The sequence below is a fragment of the Oncorhynchus masou genome, chromosome 19, assembly GCF_036934945.1.
Source record: "Oncorhynchus masou masou isolate Uvic2021 chromosome 19, UVic_Omas_1.1, whole genome shotgun sequence".
Taxonomy (NCBI): Eukaryota; Metazoa; Chordata; class Actinopteri; order Salmoniformes; family Salmonidae; genus Oncorhynchus; species Oncorhynchus masou.
Window position 1 is genome coordinate 16,172,825 of NC_088230.1, and position 6,514 is coordinate 16,179,338.

The window sequence follows — 6,514 nt, forward strand, 5'->3', positions numbered from 1 at the left end:
TGACCACTGTATATTTGATATGGTTACATAAGACAGATGGTTACTCAAGGCAAAGATGAAATAAGGGTGGTTGGATGGGTGGGAGTATAACACCAATGTCTAGCAACTCAAAAGGTTGTGAGTTTGAATTTCATCATGGACAACTTTAGCAACTTTTCAACTACTTACTACTTTTTAGCTACCAGAAACTACTTAGCATGTTAGCTAACCCTAACCTTAACCCTTTTAACTAACCCTTCACCTAACCCTGAACTTAACCCTTTAACCTTACTCCTAAACTTAAACTCCTAGTCTAGCTAACGTTGGCCACCGAGCTAGAATTTGTAACATATCATTCATTTTGAAAATCTGTAACACACTGTACGTTTTTCTTATTCGTAAAACATATAACATAAATTGTCATTTGTAATGGGGGACATTGTTTTCTAACTAAGTTATTGGTATCGTTGATTACCACCAGTGTTTTGTAATGCATTGAGCTTGTTGGCAAAGCCCCCTGGTCTCAGAGCCTTGTGTATTATTCTGTACATAAATCTGAGACTCTCCATATAATATAATAGTATGAGAGGTTTCATAGTATTAATTTGTGGATGTGCATCCCCCATTTCGTATGATATGTCACGAATTACAATTTGTATTATATGTTACGAATTTTCAAAATGTACAATATGTTACGACTTGCAAAACGTATGATATGTAATGAATTCTGGCTAGGTAGCTAACTTTAGCTAACTGGCTAACATTAGCTAAGCTAGGGGTTAGGTTAGGTTTAGGAGTTTGTTTAAAGGGTTAAGGTTAAGGGATGGGTTAGCTAAAATGGTTATAGCTAGGGTTCGGGGGCTGGTTCACTAACATGCTAGGTAGTTGTAAGTAGTTCAAAATTTGCAAATTAGCTAAAATGATAAAGTTGTCTGTGATGAGATTCAAACTCGCAACATTTGGGTTGTTAGATGTTTGCGTTACATGCCCATACCATACCAAACGTAACATATCATACTATTTTTAAAGTCATTCCCCTACCTAATAATAGTAAAGTCCCCTTTACTGGCTCAAATAGCCAACCAATCAGCCTGTTACCAAACCTTAATAAACTTTTGGGACAAATAGTGTTTGACCAGATATTATGCTATTTTACAGTAAACAAATTGACAACAGACTTTCAGCAAGCTAATAGGGAATGACAATCAAATTGCACAGCACTTACACAAATGACTGATGATTCACTGAGAGAAATTGATAACAAAAATACTGTGGGGGCTGTTTCAGTGCGACTTTTGACATACGTATATGTTATGACTTTACACCCCCTGCTATATTGTGGATTAAGAGTTACCTGTCTGGCCTCACGAGTGGCGCAGCAGTCTAAGGCTGCATTGCAGTGCTTGAGGCATCGTTACAGACCCGGGCTGTATTGCAGCCGGGCGTGACCAGGAGACGCATGATGCGGCGCACAATTGGCCCAGCGTCGTCCGGGTTAGAGGAGAGTTTGGCTGACCGGGATGTTCTTGTCCCATCGCACTCTAGCGACTCCTGTAGCGGGCCGGGTGCATGCACTCTGATACGGTCGAGAGATGTATGGTGTTTCCTCTGACACAGTGGTGCGGCTGGCTTCTGGGTTAAGCGAGAAGTGTGTCAAGAAGCAATGTGGCTTGGCAGAGTCGTGTTTCGGAGGATGCATGGCTCTCGACCTTCGCCTCTCCCGAGTCCGTACGGGAGTTGCAGCTATGGGACAAGGCTGTAACTACCAATAGGGGTAAAAAGTAACAAAACACAGAGGGTGTTCTTTAATGGAAGCCTCTCCAACATAATCAGGAATTCCCCAGGGCAGCTGTCTAGGTCCCTTAATTTTTTAAATCTTTACCAACGACATGCCACAGGCTTTGAGTATGCATGCGGATGACTCAACCCAATACACGTCAGCTACTACAACGACTGAAATGACTGCAAAACTTAAGCGCTACAGTTATTTTCAGAATGGGTGGAAAGGAATAAATTAGTCCTAAATATTTCAAAAACATAAAACATTGTATTTGGGACAAATCATTCACTAAACCCTAAACCTCAACTAAATCTTGCAATGAGAAATGTGGAAATTGAGCAAGTTGAGGCGACTAAACTGCTTGGAGTTACCCTGGATTGTAAACTAACATGGTCAAAACATATTGATACAACAGTAGCTAAGATGGGGAGAAGTCTGTCCATAATAAAGCGCTGCTCTGCTTTCTTAACAGCACTATCAACAAGGCAGGTCTTACAGGCCCTAGTTCTGTTGCACCTGGACTACTGTTCAGTTGTGTGGTCAGGTGCCACAAAGAGGGACTTAGATGTACACAGAGAGCTACCAATAATTATATGCATGTCAATGGCAAGCAGTACTAGATCGCCAAGTCTCGGACCAAAAGGCTCCTTAAAAGCTTCTACCCCCAAACCATAAGACTGCTGAACAATTAATCAAATGCCCCCCTCACCCCACCCCCTCTTTGTTTTACACTGTTACTACTCGCTGTTTATTACCTCTGAATAGTCACTTTACAAATTACCTCGACTAACCTGTAACCCCGCACAATGACACGGTATGGGTACCCCTGTATATTTATTTACTAAACATTTTCTTAACTCTATTTCTTGAAATGCATTGCTGGTTAAGGGCTTGTTGTATTGGGCCATGTGACCAATACAATTTGATTTGAATCTCTCCTGGGTCAAAGTGGAGGAGAGATTGACTTCATCAATACTTTTATTTGTGAGAGGTATTGACATGTCCCGAGCTGTCTGTTTGAACTACTGGCACACAGCTCGGACACCCATGCATAACCCACAAGACATGCCACCAGAGGTCTCTTCACAGTCACCAAGTCCAGAACAAAGTATGGGAGGTGCACAGTACTACATAGAGCCATGACCACATGGAACTCTATTCCACATCAAGTAACTCATGCAAGCAGTAAAATTAAGATTTAAAAAACAGATAAAAATACACCTTATGAAACAGTGGGACAATGAAGCAACACAAACATAGGCACAGACACATGCATACAAACACACGATAACATGGATTTTGTGTTTGTAGATATGTGGTAACTTGAGGGCACACACTTAATGTTTTGGGAAATCTGTTGCGAATGTTTTAAAAATGACGTTTTCATCTTTTGAGCTTCTAGTCATGAAATCTATGCAGCCTACTCAATCACTTTTTATAGCTACTGTTTACAGGCCTCTTGGGCCATATACAGCGTTCCTCATAGAGTTCCCTGAATTCCTATCGGACCTTGTAGTCATAGCAGATAATATTCACATTTTTGGTGACTTTAATATTCACATGGAAAAGTCCACAGACCCACTCCAAAAGGCTTTCGGAGCCATCATCACCTCAGTGGGTTTTGTCCAACATGTCTCTGGACCTACTCACTGTCACAGTCATACTCTGGACCTAGTTTTGTCCCATGGAATAAATGTTGTGGATTTTAATGTTTTTACTCATAATCCTGGACTATCTGACCACCATTTTATTACGTTTGCAATTGCAACAAATAATCTGCTCACACCCCAACAAAGGAGCATCAAAAGTCATGCTATAATTTCACAGACAACACAAAGATTCCTTGATGCCCTTCCAGACTCCCTCTGCCTACCCAAGGACGTCAGAGGACAAAAATCAGTTAACCACCTAACTGAGGAACTCAATTTAACCTTGCGCAATACCCTAGATGCAGTTGCACCCCTTAAAACTAAAAACATTTCTCATAAGAAATTAGCTCCCTGGTATACAGAAAATACCCGAGCTCTGTGTTTTAGTACTATATCTCTTGACACAATGATGAAAATAATCATGGCCTCTAAAACTTCAAGCTGCTTACTGGACCCTATTCCAACTAAATTGCTGAAAGAGCTGCTTCCTGTGCTTGGCCCTCCTATGTTGAACATAATAAACGGCTCTCTATCCACCGGATGTGTACCAAACTCACTACAAGTGGCAGTAATTAAGCCTCTCTTGAAAAAGCCAAACCTTGACCCAGAAAATATAAAAAACTATTGGCTTATATTGAATCTTCCATTCTTCTCAACATTTTTAGAAAAGGCTGTTGATTTCTCATCACAAGTAACAACTTGGCTGACAAGTGGCCCTTCTACCACAATCAGGAAAGCTCATTAAAAAGATATCTCAAAACCATAAACTCTGAAACATAGTAATGCGCATTCACTCAAAGGCAAACATCAGGAAACCTCAGGTGTTAAAACAAAACAATGAGACCCATCAAAATGTATTAGTTAAATGGAATGTTGTGAGTCTTAGCCTGTTCTCACTGAGGTCTTCGTTTATATGTATCAGGGTCTACTGCAACACAGCAACTCACTGCCTTCCTGAAGACAAACAATTTATACGAAATGCTTCAGTCTGGTTTTAGACCCATCATAGCACTAAGACTGCACTTGTGAATGACCTTTTAATGCCATCAGACCAAGGCTCTGCATCTGTCCTCGTGCTCCTAGACCTTAGTGCTGCTTTTGATACCATCGATCACCACATTCTTTTGGAGAGATTGAAAACCCAAATTGGTCTACACGGACAATTTCTGGCCTGGTTTAGATCTTATCTGTCGGAAAGATATCAGTTTGTCTCTGTGAATGGTTTGTCCTCTGACAAATCAACTGTAAATGTCGGTGTTCCTCAAGGTTCCGTTTTAGGACCACTATTGTTTTCACTATATATTTTACCTCTTGGAGATGTCATTCAAAAACATAATGTTAACATTCACTGCTATGCGGATGACACACAGCTGTACATTTCAATGAAACATGGTGAAGCCCCAAAATTGCCCTCGCTAGAAGCCTGTGTTTCAGACATAAGGAAGTGGGTGGCTGCAAACTTTCTACTTTTAAATTTGGACAAAACAGAGATGCTTGTTCTAGGTCCCAAGAAACAAAGAGATATTCTGTTGAATCTGATAATTAATCTTAATGGTTGTACAGTCATCTCAAATAAAACTGTGAAGGACCTCGGCGTTACTCTGTACCCTGATCTCTCTTTTGACGAACATATCAAGACTGTTTCAAGGACAGCTTTTTTCCATCTACGTAACATTGCAAAAATCAGAAACTTTCTGTCCAAAAATGATGCAGAAAAAGTAATCCATGCTTTTGTTACTTCTAGGTTAGACTACTGCAATGCTCTACTTTTCGGCTACCCGGATAAAGCACTAAATAAACTTCAGTTAGTGTTAAATACGGCTGCCAGAATCCTGACTAGAACCAAAAAAATTGATCATATTACTCCAGTGCTAGCCTCCCTACACAGGCTTCCTGTCAAGGCGAGGGCTGATTTCAAGGTTTTACTGCTAACCTACAAAGTCTTACATGGGCTTTCTCCTACCTATCCCTCTGATTTGGTCCTGCCGTACATACCTACATGTACGCTATGGTCACAAGACGCAGGCCTCCTAATTGTCCCTAGAAGTTCTAAGCAAACAGCTGGAGGCAGGGCTTTCTCCTATAGAGCTCCATTTTTATGGAATGTTCTGCCTACCCATGTGAGAGACACAGACTCGGTCTCAACCTTTAAGTTTTTATTGAAGACTCATCTCTTCAGTAGGTCATACAGGAGTGTGAAGGTGAATGGAAAGGCACTGAAGCAACGAATCACCCTTGCTGTGTCTGCCTGGCTGGTTCCCCTCTCGCCACTGGGATTCTCTGCCTCAAACCCTATTACAGGGGCTGAGTCACTGGCTTACTGGTGCTCTTCCGTGCCATCCCTAGGAGGGAGGTGCCAACCCAGACAGAAAGATCACGTTTGTGACTCAACCGGCAGGGGCGGCAGGGTAGCAGCAGGGTAGCCTAGTGGTTAGAGCGTTGGCGCTGTTTTGAGCTGCTGGTGAACCATGATGTGCAGGCATAATCAAAGTGACACCGTACTAGCACACTTGCCAGAGTCTCTAGGGTGTTTATCAGTGGAGGCTGCTGAGGGGAGGATGGCTCAAACCATGTGTTTGATGTATTTGATACCACTCCACCTATTCCGCTTCAGCCATTACCATGAGCCCGTCCTCCCCAATTAAGGTGCCACCAACCTCCTGTGGTGTCTATAGCTAGGTTTCCATCCAATTGGCAGAAATGTTCACGTGAATAAAAACAACATGTGCATTTTCCCATCAAAAGTCAGTGCGTAAAAACAACAAAACATTATTTATAAAAAGCACTCTATTAATATGTTTTTTGAACATTAGAATCAAGCATGATAGATGTACTTTTAGTTTATGGTTGACCCAGCTTGTTGGCCATGATCGAATCGGCGTTTCTCAGCTAGTTCAAAGCACTTGAATGCATCCAAATGGTATTTATGACTTCATAACTGGTAATTACCACCTTCCCACTTGGCTATGAATGCAGCATTAGATGGCCATCACCTCAACTAAATAAATATTAATTTTATATTTTCAATTGAGAGAACCCATATGAATATGTGTTATAAAGCAAATCATTGAACGTTATTTAAAATCCTGACGTCACATTATGCGCC